Source organism: Lygodium microphyllum, chromosome 27 (assembly GCF_053477565.2).
Source record: "Lygodium microphyllum isolate KBCC chromosome 27, Lygodium_microphyllum_v1.1.10, whole genome shotgun sequence".
Taxonomy (NCBI): domain Eukaryota; kingdom Viridiplantae; phylum Streptophyta; class Polypodiopsida; order Schizaeales; family Lygodiaceae; genus Lygodium; species Lygodium microphyllum.
Genome location: NC_141161.1, coordinates 46119427 through 46134331, shown reverse-complemented (window position 1 = coordinate 46134331; position 14905 = coordinate 46119427). Strand labels below are relative to the sequence as shown.

At 39.6% G+C, this 14905-nt stretch overlaps 1 long non-coding RNA gene across 1 annotated transcript; it reads left to right on the top strand.

Moving 5' to 3' along the window:
- The first annotated feature begins 9662 nt into the window (after positions 1-9662).
- On the top strand, positions 9663-11463 carry LOC148012279 (uncharacterized). The gene is made up of 3 exons (XR_015689161.1): positions 9663-9795; positions 9935-10003; positions 11381-11463. It is a non-coding gene; the product is annotated as an uncharacterized LOC148012279 (long non-coding RNA).
- The last annotated feature ends 3442 nt before the right edge of the window (positions 11464-14905 follow it).

Below are 14905 nucleotides of genomic sequence, written 5' to 3'. Positions count from 1 at the left end.
GGTAGGGTTCCATTGTGGTTGAGTCGCCAGTGGAGGAACTATTTGAGGCCATTGTTGTTGTGGTTGAACCATCATTTGAGGCACTGTCATTTGTAGTGGCAACTATGGATTAGGTGCATTGTATTGCGGCACTGTTTGCATCTGGAGGTAGGGATAGGGAACTATCCTTGGAATTGCATTTGGTGGGTATACCATTCCTGGAATGGGAGAAAATAAGACTCCTCTTCTTGAGGTCATTGAAAACCTTGCTTCAACTTCATCATACAGTCCTGCACCTTCCACTGTAGCTTGCAGATTAACTGGTCTTCTCAATTCCATGAACTTGCGAACTTCCACTAACCACGACTCCACTGACCACGGCTCCTGAAGCTTCTTCACGATCTCCCACTTAATGATGTCTAGAAACTTCTCAATGAATGCCAAGTCTCCCATGGATGATCATTCTCTCTAATTTTGCACTTCAGTTTGTTCCCAAACAATTTGCCACCAAGATGCACATCTCTGTTGCTTCAATAGAAAGAGGAAATAGTCCACCACATAGAGCATGCATTATGATGGCAATATGTTTCTGCCATTATGGGATGGACTTCTTGTGGAAAGTGGCTTTGGTAATGAGAATCTCCAATTCTTGAGTAGTAGAAGGAACTTTGCAAGAATCCATTGAATTCTTCTCTTCTTGGCAATGCCATTTCCTTCATTTTTAGCCTCTTTTGATGCTTGTTGATGGCAGTTTCCCCGCTGTACACCAAAAACATGGAACCCCAAGGGAGACACTAAGGAAAATGGATTTCTACTGCAAGAAAATCTATCTTGTTAACATTAACAAGGTTTTGTTTAATTCTTTAGAGAACCACAACAAGAAAAAGAACATCACTAGCAAGAAATCTTCACGCAACATCATAGAAACAATCTCCCACGGCTTTATCTTCAACAAAATTCATAATTCTCTTCATATTCTTCATAGAATTCATCAACCAAAAAAGAGAACACAAAAGAAACACCACTTTGAATGGAAAAACATCACATAGTATTCATCTTCATTATCTTCATAGTCTCCCCTCACAATCTCTCATAGATAGATACACAGTTTTGCATAGAATTGGCTATCTCTAACTATTGCTTTCTCTCTCCATCAATAGTACATCATCTCTGGTTGTGGATGCCCCTTCCAAAGGGTGTGTCTGATATGAAAGCTCACCCTTCCAAAGGGTGTGTCTGATATGAAAGGTCACTAGAGCTCACTATTGTCACTTCACTCCAGTCTTCTCTTGAGTCTTCATCAGTTGCTTCTTCCACTTTCTTGAGCTATTCTGAACTTATATTCACCTCTTTCCAAGACTAGAAAACTTTCCCAAAGTCACACATACATTCCACAGAACACTTATAGAGGCATACAGAACAAAAGAGAACAGGAATAGAGGCTCTATAGAAGCTCAACAGAGGGTTACAGAAGGTCAACAAAAGGCATTAGAACCACATAACTCATACTAAAACTATTCCAAACTATCAAAAACCATTCAATAAGCTTTCAAAAGACCTCAACCTTCATCAATCATCAATCCATACTTTATACATAAGAAAATCAAGACAAAATAGAAGCTACTAGAATCTTAACAGAACCTATCAGAACATAACAAAGCTTCATATTTCTACTGAAAATCATCATGAGCTTCCAAAATATAATCAATATCATTCAAAAACACTCTCAAAAACTTCCAAAACAACCAATCATCATTCAAAATCCTTCAAAAGTCAACCATTCAGGCCTCAAAAACAACAAAAATCAACAAAAAACCTAGTCAATTTAGCATTCAACATTTGAAGTGGGACAGTTTCAGTCCATTAAATTTATGACAGTAATAATTTGCAATAACCAATAAATTCTAGCTCAAGACTTGTAAAAAAACTTCTCCAATATGTGGCAAAACGTCTAGTAGTAATAGCATGTTCATGTAGACTTCATCTTCTGCATACCCCTTATGTAAACAAGCTATCTAGACAAGCAAACCAAAACCCATCATCTGTGAATGACCAACAATATATTCTTTGTTGAAACAAGATTATATTCAGCTCAAATCAGCCTCAAAATTTTTTTGACATGTACAAAACCCTTGGGACTCAACATAGGGGCATATGAGCATAAATAGTTGTTCATACAACTAGTAGCGGTGCCAGACAAGTTTCGTACAAGCTATAACCAGTCAACGCTTAATCATAACCAGACATGACATAGTTCAAAAATGAGCATTCAATGCTTAATTCATTCACAAAACATCCCTTGCAAATAGCCCCATACTTTTTCTATTTAGTGTCTATTCAATGTTCGTAATGCTTCTCCATTTTTGACAGTTTGTACTACATACCGATCGCGATTGAGGGGTGCCTTACTGTAGAAATATGCAAGGTGATTTATAGGTTGTCAAATTTAGTGCAATGGATCTCACAAAAGGAGATTAAGACATCCTCTATTGAAATTGCAAGGCGGGGAGCAGTGGTGGAGACGATCTGTCTCTTTGAGAAGTACCTACCCATGAGCATGCTCATGATATAAACTCACATCTTAGTGCATCTTGTAGATGAATTGGAGATTGCAAAACCCATCCATACACGATGGATCTTCTTCTTGGACTACTTTATGAAAACCCAAAAGGGCTTTGTGCGACAATAAGCTCAGCTAGAAGGTAGCATGGTGGCTAGTGTTAGAGGCATTAGTGCATATTTCAAAGTGGCTCTGCTGATGGTGGATTTAGACAATAGTATGCTATGGTCACTAAAGGACAATGATAGACTAATCGGAGATATGGTGGTTGGAAATGGGGTAGAAAAAAGGATGGATACTTCCATGGAGGAGAAAGTGAATCGTTTTTGTATGTTGCATCATGCATCCATGGAGAAGTGGCTTGCTAAGTATGAGTGGACTAGAGAAGATTAAGAAGAAGCACGATCAAAATTTTGACGTAGCACATGCCATCAACTGATTCGATATCTTGAGGGCATAGAGGAGATACTACGATTTATGTCTATGCAGTGGTTACATGGAGGTTTGATCACAACTTCTTGCAAAGGATTAGAGGTCTCTACCGAGGAGTGGGAATTATCGAGGGGATGTAGTTCGAAGGTGACTGCATGCTTTATATGATGTCGCATCTAGATTTTATGAAAAACAACTAATCTAACCATTTTGGTATATAGTACAAAATCTACAGTGCGGTGTGGTTGCACATGCGCCATTTTCGTGTTGAGTGCATTGACAAAATGTGCTCCACAATGGATTATGGTGTCATTGTAAAGTTTGAGCAAGAGAGCCGACAGTGGGCTATGGATCCGCATAATGTAGTAGATGAGATGGATTATTTTGGAAGATTGCAAAGTCTTATCTGAGTGGTGGATTACCGTAGCTTCTCCATGATCATATTCAATGTACAATGGTTTAAACTGGTATTGGAAGGAGCTGGGGCAACTGTTCGGCTAGGTCCATTTGGATTTCTGGAAATAGATTTTGAGAAAATATGGAGGGATCTGTGCAACATGTTTGTCCGATCGAGTCATTGTAAATAGGTGCATGATTTATTTTCTTAATTTTTCCATGACACAAAATAATCGCAAATGTTGATTCACTCTTATGTATGATATTGAATAGGTAATCTTCTATCCAAATCCCCAACAACCTCAATGATGGTATGTTGTGCCATCAATATCTCAGAGTACGTGAGTGTATAATGAAAGCAATGTTTTGAGCATAGATGAGGAGAGTATGCAAGTGGAGGTGTCGATATATTGTGAAGGGTGGAGGGCAAAGAGGGCTTAAAGCATGCAGAGGAGATAGGCACGGGTAACATAGACAAAGAGACAAGAGGCCATGAATAGTGGCATCTTTGCATGAGGAGTTTTCGACATCTACGGTAGTAGAGAGGTTTTCCACTGGGTGGATGATGGAGTGTATACATGCGTACATGTCACATAGATGATCAAACAAATGCAAGGCAATCAATAGTGGCATCTCAAAGCCTATGTGGCGAGACACAGAGGATTGGCGGAGACTTAGAGAGGAGGCTACAGATTCTCGAGGACGATGGCGGTGTTAGCGGGAGGGTAGCAAGGGCACAATTGGAGGTAGGGGTCGTGCATCATCTGGGAGTGGTGGCCCACACACTACAACAAAAAGGCTCCATAGATGCGCTTGTAGACGCAATATTTGAATTGTGAAAAAAAAGTCGGGCACGTTTATTAACGCGTTTATTTTCTCGTCTACAAAATCGCGTCTAAAAGCGCGCTTATAGGGAGAAGTAGACGCACACTTAGACGCGCCTATAGACGCAGATATAAACACTCTACGTAAATATATAATCATATTTATAAAAAAGTGGATATATTCATATTGTGCGTCTATACACGCATGTATCTACGCATCTATAACTGCGTTTACTCTGAAAGTTTTTGACGATAATAGACGCGCATTTATCCTGCAATTTAGACGCGCTGATAGACGCACAAAATAGAAGTATGAAAAAAAAACTAGAGAGCATGTGGCTTTGTAGGCCACATGCTCTCTGGTTTCCCCCCCCCCCCCCCCCCCCCCCCCCCCCCATCAACATCAAATTGTATACTTAGGGAAAACAGAGAAAGATTATTTCGAAGATTGGATACTGAAAACAAAAGAATGTATGTAGCACACAAAATTTCATATATATAGATGAAACATTTTTACATTATGAGTTCTAGTGCTTGTGATGTCATGATCGCAAGCTGTGAAAGTAATACATATCAAAAATGTAAATTACAAGCCAAGGGGAGGCATGCATGCATGGGGCTCCTCTATATCTCCTCAGAAGAGGCATCATCATCGCTACCACCACCGCTGCCTATGCCGCTGCCGTTGCCGCCACCACTACTGCTAGTCCCCCCTTCGCTATCCTCAACTGCATTAGGGTTCGCCTACACAAAGGATTAAAGTATATAAATACCATTACAAACAATAAATCATATTGATCTATACTTTTCATGTAAAAAATAAAACATACCTCTTCCTCATGGCGCGATTATATTGCTCCTCCGTGATGAGTCCCTCCTCGTAGAAATGCTGCCAAGTGGATGCCCGGTTATGACCTCGATGGTAGCCTACCTCTCTAGGAGTAGGCATCCTACCAACGATATGGAACTACAAAACAATTTGAACATACAACGTATTAAAACACACTACATAATGAAGTGAAACAAATTACAAAATTTAATTAAAAAAAATCAAATAATACTTACAAACTCAGCCTCCCATGACTCCTTGCCACCCGATCCATAATGCGACGATCCCATGGTTGCCATCTGGATACGTCACGCCTCTGCATACTGGCGACTTGTCATTTTCTCCGTTGCTCTCTTCTTGGACTCTTTCCACTCCTTGCGGTGGCAATTGGATGGTTGGCCATATCCAGGGCGCCCCTGCTCTTGTCTCCGCAATGACTCCTTGGCGCGCGTCATAAGGTGAGACCTCTTGTTATGAAGCGCGTCTCTCACCTTTGACCGTCCCCAATCATCTGAGAATCGTGAATTCTCGGGATTAGGGTACCTTTTATGTACTGCCCGCAGCACCTCTTGCCACAAACCATTTTTTTGGTGCTTGAAGGGAATCATGCAATCTTTGTATGTGGCATACACGACACTCCTCAAGTAGGCTATCACTTCCCTCCCCTCGAATTCATGCAAGATACCACCAACATCAGTGATAGAGCAGTACATTTGTAGAGGCTCACCTCTCTCATTTTCTGGTGAGGGTGATCGAGAGCCACCACCTAGGCAACCCCCACAAAGCCCTCGACCTCCTCGTCCTCCCGCACCACTCTCCCTCCTCCCTCGACGTGTACTACCCTCTATCTCACTCGATGCACGTGCCTCTGCAGATGTACGTGCTTCGGCCGATCCATGTACCTCAGCTGATCCCTGTGTAGGCAAAGATGTGATAGGTGTCCCAGACATCACACTGAAAACCTCATCTGCAGTGGGAGGGCGACCAAGTTAATTGGTCATCTCCCCCATGAATTGCTCCTTGTTGAATGGGGTGCTGGAGGATCCAGGATTCCACATCTACACAAAAAAAATCATATTACCCTGTGTAGATAAAACATATTACATACAGCGTCTATACATGCGTCTTTGTGCGTGTCTATACATGCGTCTCTGTGGGCGTCTGTCAGCGCATGTATCCTCGCGTGTACACTGCAGAGCACACGTGCCCACACACGCGCTCAAAGACGCGCCCTCAGAGAAATGTTTTCCGCGTCTATATCTGCATCTACACTGGGATGTAGACGCGCTATCAGATGCACTTGGTCGGATGATTTTAACAGACGACCGCCATTATTGATTTACAAAATGCAATACATAATGAAATGACAAATCCTAAATACACAGACAGAGCAGAGAGAGGGAGAGAGAGAGAGAGAGAGAGAGAGAGAGAGAGAGAGAGAGAGAGAGAGAGAGAGAGAGAGAGAGAGAGAGAGAGAGAGCGAGAGAGAGAGAGAGAGAGAGAGAGAGAGAGAGAGAGAGAGAGAGAGAGAGAGAGAGAGAGAGAGAGAGAGAGAGAGAGTCACCTTGGGTATTTGTTGTGGAGGGTGGTAGCGCTTCTTCCTTCTCCTTCTTCCTCTTCTTGGTAAGTTACCCTCCCTTGATGCTTGCTTCCTTGCTTGCTGCTTCTTCTTAATCTCCTCTCTCTTGTTCTCTCTTTCTTCCTCTCCTTGGCTTTCCTTTTTCCCTTCTTGTGTGTTTGAAATGAAAGAAGAGGTGAGTCATGAGGAGGTGAGGCATGAAAAGACTAGGTGATGCATGAAGAGACTGCATGTCGGCTAAACTCAAGCTTCAGAACCGCAAAAAACGTAGGAAAGAAAAGGCGTAGTTTGAAAAGAAATGATTTAAGTATGATTTGAATTTTGACGTGTGCGTCTATTTTTGCGTGTATAAGCACGTCTATTTGCGTGGATATATAGACGCAAAAATCGCGTCTATTTACATGCACGTTTAGACGCACCTATAGACGCTGTGATAGACGCGCCCGACTTTGTGCATCTAACATGCGCGTCTATGCCTCGTTTATGTTGTAGTGGTAGGACTTATTTGGCGGAATTCTTGCTTTCTCATTTGGAATATTACTTGTACGAATAATTGTGTTTTTAACAATGCTATTATGTTTTCTTTGCAGTACTCCATCACAAACTGGGATCCCATAGGTTTGGAGACTGGATATGCAAAGAGACACGGTCTCACTGCACTTATTGATAAATTATACACATACAATGGCCTAGTAAATCAATCCTATTTCTTGTCTGCAGTCACTAGTTTTTTTTAATGATGCAGTATGTATGGTGGAAATGTTTGGTTGTTCATTTTACAAAGTCCGTTCGATGCTCCTTTGCATCGGGACGAGCTTTTAGATGGCAAGGATCCGTAGCATGTGCTTGGATTCGTGGAGTGCACATCATCTTCTTTTTTGGTCTTGTGATCTGTGTAGGCCTTTTCCATATAGCATTCCTTAGATATACTCATTATCCTTTATATAGAACTGCACTTTGCAATATTTAAAAATCGATTTTCATGTTGGTTTTGTCTCTCCTCTCCATGCTTCCATGTAAATTCATGAGTTGTCATCACCAGTCTTATACTTATTTCATGAGTTATTAGTCTTGTGGTTTTAAGTAGTTTTTTGCGTATCCAATATATAATTGCTTTGTAGAATATTATACAGCATACCAAATTTTTTTCCTCTGTAACTGTCACTATTTGCGTCGCTAATTTATTATACATGTCGTTATTTTTGTATCGCAGACTGTTGCTATTTGCATCACTATTACACAAATAGTGATGAATTTGTAGAGACGCATATACCGATACTTTTAGCAACGACAGGGCAATTCTTTTAATGAACATTTTCATCGTTTTAAATGTCGGTACGTGGCCTGTATCTTGTAGTGTGAGGGGTGGTTCAAACTAGTATTATACACATGATTGACCAGCATGAGACTAGCCTCATCTTCAGTCTATAATATCACTTTAGAAGCTATGTATCAAATAGTTAAAGGGTGTAGAATACAACTTACTTATGCATGAACTCACCTTTAAACTTGTAATCATCGATGTTAGCAAATGTGATATTTGAGTGCTATACTTAGGCTATAGTTAATACTATTTTTGAAATTGGGATCCTAAGATACTTCATATTTTAGATGAAGGAAAATGTTTTTAAGCCTTTGAAATTGAGACTAAAAATTTTACAAGTAAGAGGTCTAATCATTTGAAATTTCCTAAATTCGGGAAAGAATCTAAATTTTCAGTGAAAATTCAACCTTCAAATTGAAGTTCAATCATATAAAGCACTTTTTAAAGGCCTCCAAAGTTTTTTGGAGGACACGGAAGCTTGTAATACCAATTAAACTCTAAAATTCAAAATATCACCGTGATCCATCAATTCTAAGAAGTCATCCAAGTTCGAGCATACAAGTGTAAATGGACAACTCAATGCCTTGGTACCACACTAGTGATAGGGGAGAGGGGATGATCAAAGCATAAGTAGAATCCCATAGAATGTATAGCAAAGTAAAAATCTCCTCTCATATCCATTGCCATCAACCATTTGGAAGAAATGATGGAACATTTCCAAGGATAGAAAAATCTCAAATGACAAAGATTGGAACTCTTAATGGCCTTGGCCTATAGAGAAAAACATTAAGCCATCCTAAACTAGGTAGCTAGCTACCTCTTGGCAAACTGGATATTCTACTTAAAAAAAGGGCAACCCAAGATTGATCCTCATCCATCTTGTTAAAAGAGAGAAAAACATAACTTGCTTCCTTTTATCCTTAGCCCTTTGATTCCAAGTTTTTTATTTGAAGTTATTAGGCCTCTTAAAATAAATTGTTAGCCCTTGAATCACCAGTAAAAGCATCTAAAAACCTTTCTAAAGGTTTGGCCAAGACAATAGCCAAAAAGACTATTAAAAAGGTGAGCACATGTTCAAGGATCACCAATTTTTTTAGTGAAACTAGGAAGATTAATAGTCCACTTAGTTTAACTTTATAAAAGATCTTAGATATAAGCAATGGTAATCTATGTAGTATTGAAATCCCTGCACCAGGAGGACAATCAGGATATGTGAAGACGTCCACATGATGAATGAGCTAAAAAGGACCATATTGGATGTGAACAGACATTTTATTTTGCTTCAAGGGATGAGGGGTGCAAGATTTGAACTCATACACCCGAACAAGTCACAAACCACTATGCCATGACCCCATGGTGGGTGATCTACATCAACAACAACTAAAACAGGGTGGGACAATGCTTGCCATGGAGGGGAAGACGTTTGATAGTTCCAATGCCATGAGAGAGGGGAGGGCTTTTGGTTATTCCAACCAACTAATAATGTTAATACATTTTCTTATCATGGGTTTTGACGCCGATGACCAATGATGCCCAATCGTAGTGCTATTTGTAGGAGTGTAATGACAAAGCGTAGGCTACAAGCAAAGTATGAAAGCGGGGTGGCGATACAGTCCACGTAAATCAAAGGAATTAACCTCTCCGCGTCTATGGCGATTTAAGGAGAGCATGCGAGAGAACACACACACACATACACACACACACACACACACACACACACACACACTCTCTCTCTCTCTCTCTCTCTCTCTCTCTCTCTCTCTCTCTCTCTCTCTCTGTGTCTCTGTCTCTCTACCATGGCAGCCTTAAACCTTCGACAGCAGCCACCCTTTTGGACTGCTGCAAGCCTCTTGCTTCTTCTTGCATCTGCAGGTACGTATATAATAACAGAAATCACCCATAACCCATAATTTATATATACCACCTAATTCGATTTACATAGCAAGCATGACCTTCTAATCATCGTCGTGTGTTTTTTCTCTTTTGGGTTCTCATGATTGCCTTAATCCAGGACTCATATCCGATCTGCCGATGATCCACAAAGCCTCCGCCACCACCATCGCCCAGCAAATAGGATCATGTCAGTTTCTCTTTCCTATTACTTTCCACATTGATCTTCCCAAATTAGTAGTTTTTTCTTAGTAGTGCTATTATTGTTATCATCATCATCATCATTTGCTCACCGGGCGGGCTACATTTAATCCTTAACACTTATTAGAAGGCCAGGCTGCATAATTTTAGAATGTAAGGTCTTTGAGATGTCCTGGCGACCTTTCACCCTCTAACTTATCTTTCCACTAAGTTGTGGATCATGGGAGGACTTCGAACATCTTACCATACACTTCAGCTTTAGACATGTTGTGTTGTCTAACAAGATATATAGCATCAAAATGCACTCATTTCCCCATTATGTATAATTTTGTTTAGGTTCACTCATTGATGATACATACTTCATTATGCCACTCATATCATGTGATTCTTAGTGAGCTTTCAACCTTGTGTTATCTTATGACTCATATAATTACACCATTCACATCATCTAACTTTTCTAAGCTTTTTGCCCTTTTTGTTGTGACACATGTGGTTGGTTAATATAGATAACTTGACCTTGGACATTTGTACTTTCCTTACTATGCTTGCACCTTGGGTGTAGGATCTTAGGAAAACTATTTTCTAATGCAGCTTCTAATAGCATTGTAATAGTAATACAATTTGTAAATATACTTTGATGGTGTTGTGATTCCTTCCTAGAAGTATTTTTATTGGCATTAAGGTGTATTTGTGTTTTAACACCACTTTTGGGAAAACTCATCATAACATGTGGACTTCAACTATTATTTGTGTGCTATCCCTATGAATGGCTACATTGAGTTGAATTTGAATAATACCTTTTTTACTTGCTATATGTGAAGCTTATGTGTAGGCTCATTAGGGGTTGGGGAAGGGGGATTTCTAGCCAAAGAAAAATTAGAACAATTAGCTCAGAATTAGAACTTGATGGAGCTCCAATTTGTTGGACTAAAGAGGGTCCTTAAAATAGATAAAGTTAGAGTAAAATTTTTACATAGAGTAGGATGGTGCTCATATTGATTTGCAATTCATAAAAGTACTTTATAGTATTGATTCTATTATGTCCACTCCTTATGTAACTTGTGCCAAATATTTGACTATGTATGTGTATGTGCATGCACACTTGCACATAGGTTCATACACATGCACTGTGGTCACTTTGCCACTTTTGAGAGAGAGAGAGAGAGAGAGAGAGAGAGAGAGAGAGAGAGAGAGAGAGAGAGAGAGAGAGAGAGAGAGAGAGAGAGAGAGAGAGAGAGAGAGAGAGAGAGAGAGAGAGAGAGAGAGAGAGAGAGAGAGAGAGAGAGAGAGAGAGAGAGAGAGAGAGAGAGAGAGAGAGAGAGAGAGGTTTTAGCCTAATTTTTTAAATTGGAATGTAGCATGCCAGATAGATACCCTTTGCATTGATGTCTACTATGACACACAATATTCAACTTGCACCTCATCTGGCTCGGAGATTCACCTATCAGCATATAGTAATTGTTGTATACTTCATAGTTGTGAGCCAAATGCAACAGGTTGCACCCTTCACCTAAATAACAATGAAGGCCATATTGATTGTGGCTTTTAAATGACATCAATAGATGAAGAAAATGAACATGCTCTTATTGATTACTATGCAACTCTATGTTGAATGCAAACAATCATGACACGATTGTTGAATGCCACAATAATGTCAATAAATCTGCATCATCAGGACTTTACATATTATTTCTTGTCATTTTCACTTGGGCATGATTGTTGAATGCCACAACAATGTCAATAAATCTCCGTCATCATGACTTTACATATTATTTCTTGTCATTTTCACTTGGATACCAGATACTTTCTAACTTGGTTACATAAACCAGTACCACCGCTAACTTTGACTATGAGAGCTCTCAACTCTTCATTTTGAGCTAGAGAAATTTAATTTGATGACAAACAATAAATTACAAATTCTCTAATTTAAAAGTGATTATTTATATACTTGTTTAAATTCTAAAATGTGTAAATGATATTAGTTCATTTCTTTTTACAAAAAGAATCTGAATAAGACTAGGTCACCCACCTCATACTCTTGGCGCCCCTTGCTATGATTATCTTGCACCTTCATTTTCTCTTGAGCTTGCTAGACATTTTTCTTAGATTGCCCTTGTAGACTCTCATCCTTGAAAATTCATCCTTATGCTATGCATTAATAACTTTGTCTTTTTTCAATATCAAGCTTGGAATGTGTAACTATGTCAATATGGCCCTCAATTGGTGACATGTGCAATCTCATGTGATAACTTACCCCCTATTTATGACTCCTTTTCACACTTATATGATATAAAAAAGCTTTATATTTAATATATGTTATTATATGTAATATTTTATATACTTATCAAAATATCACTATTAGTATATACAAGCAATTAATAATTTTAATATTTGTGTACATTAATTGGATTGCAAACATGGTGTCACTACCTTAGTACACATTATAATTTCTTGTGTTAGATTCTAATATATTTTAATATGCTAGATCTAGAAGAATTGAAATGTAAAGCAAGAGATAATATAGAACTATAGTGAGCAATTGGATGTGGGAAATGGCTCCTTCTCTCCAACAGAACCTAAAATATTAATAATGATCTAAAGGAGAGAGAAACTATCCAATAAATAGACCATTGATATGATTGAGTCAATCTTCATTAAAGAGGCCTCTTAATGTAACCAAACAATACAAAACACCAATGGGTCATAAATCATGTGCCCAAAAAATAGGCAAACCACATAACTCTCTAGAAAGCAGTACCAAACCCACATGGAGATGCACACACTCACACATAAACTGACAAATTTGCTAACACACTCTCTTAGATTATGGGTGATTTGGTACGATACAATATACACTACTAGCAGCTCATGACAAATAATAATGATTGATTATAGTAACCATCATATAAGACCATGGACACCCAAGCAATGGGTGATTAAGCCACCACCAAGGTGCCTCGAAGAGAACTTGATGTCGATGTTGATCATACTAGCTTTTGAAAATAGAAAGTATTCATAACAACTATCTATGTTTGTGAGCCATGCCTCCTTGGTACCATATGTGACCATGGATTTCCCCTTTAGACCACCAAAGTGTCACCTCATGGGAGCTTAGACTACGAGCAAATTCCACTCTCTATCAAGAAGAATAGCTCATGATTTCAACCTACCAGAATTTATTAATGCATGCTACATTGTCAAGCTTGCTATGTCCAATGTACAAAACATGTGACGTATACGCAGTATAAGTGAGAAGTGTCTAAGAACCTTCTAAGGGATGGTTTGCCCTTGCAAGTCCCGTCGATACCTGTGAGCACCACACTTCGGACATGTCTCCATAGTCTCATAGTCTCCTCAAAATAGCACAATCATTAACACATGCATGGATGCTGTTGTAGTCCATGCCAAGCTTTCATAACACCAGTCATGCATAATCACAGGACTTAGGCATCGTGTTTCTAGGTGGTAATATATGACACTTTCGTAAATTGAAAAAAAAATCAAAAGTAGCCTTGAAAAGCACAATAAGTGTTTATTATAATAGAGTCAAAAAATCAACAGAGCATAGAATATACTTGAACAACTTGGCCACACTCGCATCACTCCACTCGTACTTTGCTTGCACACTTACGAGTACAAGCAGTCTCTTCAGACAAGATACTTGGCATCTATCATACAATGATATGGATGCTTCCTCTCTTAGTGGATCAGATGACTCAGCATCCATGGGTATTAATTCATTGATCATTGCCTCCACCTTAGGCTCCAAGAAAGGCCCACTATCTCCTCTGATATCGAGGGCATAGTCTACAGTGTGCCCTCCAATTGGTGTATCGGCTCAGGCACTCCATCCGTCATATGCCCATGAACTCTTCTAATGGGCCACAATAGGTGTATTCCTTGGGATGAAGCGTCACCTCTCTGAACAAATTTCATGGGCACACGACTAATATTTTTGTATATGATATTCAATTACTTTGTAAATGTAAAGCATGATCGATACATACTTTTCTTATTGTTCGCTTAAAGTCTGAGATCGCCTGGTCAATGATCTCCAATTGAAACTCATCAAAGCGTCATGCATGTTCTATGGACAAGCAACACTTTTGTCTTATTGCTAGCTTGCATTTAGTGCAAGGACACATAGGACACACTAATTAAGATACGCCTCCTGATCTTGGATATCACGACTATCACCGTTCTCTATTTGGTCTATGTTACGGTGTCGGAGGGGTTTTTGTTGAAAGGTCGAATCCATCGGGGATCAGAAGTAGAGATAGGAGATGGAAGAGAGGATAGAGAATACCCAAGTGGTAAACACGACAAAAATAAATCACAATGAATTGAATTAATATGTATTGAAAGAACTTGGAATCTTTACAGTACTCAGAAGCAATGTCCAGGCATTGGTTTTCCTAGAGCTCCCTCATAGACCAAAAACGTGGATTAGAAAAATCAGCTCTTTCTCTGCTGCCCAGAATCCAAATCTGATGGCTCCATTGACTCCGAAAGGGGGGTCAAATCCTAGGACACCTGGTCACGGATCTCTCAAATCACTCCTTCTTTTTCTTTCAGTTCAATCTGCAGTTTTCAGCTTGTTTACAGTGATCCCGACGTGCGCGATTTCGTCCATCTGTGTCCGCACGTCTGCTTGTGGAACACGTCTTAGCAGCCCATCGGGAGGAGGGTCTAGAAAGCTCCGCCTGGAACTCGCAAGGAATGTCACAGGGTTTACGATCTAGGTCTTCTCGAGTCTACCTCGAGCGGAAGTGTCTGGCCGTTCCCACTTAGGATCGACCTGAAGTCAGGGTTCCTTTCCTATCAGCAAGGTCTCTAATGACTCAGATCACATTGACTCTCTAGATCAATAGAGAAGTCGGATGATGATGCA